Below are 440 nucleotides of genomic sequence, written 5' to 3'. Positions count from 1 at the left end.
AAACCACCCCTCCCACTTCCCTCCCTTTCCCTCCTACTTCCCTCCCTTATCCCCCCCTTTCCCTCCCTTACCCTCCCCTCTCCCCTCCCTTCCCACCCCTTTCTCTCCCTTTCCCTACCCTTCCCTCCCACTTCCCTCCCTCTCCCCTACCCTCCCATCCCACTATCCACTCTCCCTCCCCCCTTTCTCTCCCCCTACTCCCTCCCACCCCTCCCCCCTCCCTCCCTCACACCTTACCCTCCCACTTCTCTCCCCCCAACCTGTCCTTACTGCTTTGACTGTCACGGCGAATGACAAGACCTAGAATTACTGTCACTCGGCCGGCCTGGCACATCGATCTCTCCGTCAGCGGTGTCGTTGCAGGAGGACAGAAGGCAGACAGTCGGCTTTTGAAGGGCCAAGGGCTCGAGGGGAGACTGTAGGCCTATCTTGTGTGTGTG

This window comes from Penaeus monodon, chromosome 31 (genome assembly GCF_015228065.2).
Source record: "Penaeus monodon isolate SGIC_2016 chromosome 31, NSTDA_Pmon_1, whole genome shotgun sequence".
NCBI lineage: Eukaryota > Metazoa > Arthropoda > Malacostraca > Decapoda > Penaeidae > Penaeus > Penaeus monodon.
The sequence above is the reverse complement of the archived record's forward strand: the minus strand, read 5'-3'. Positions refer to the sequence as shown.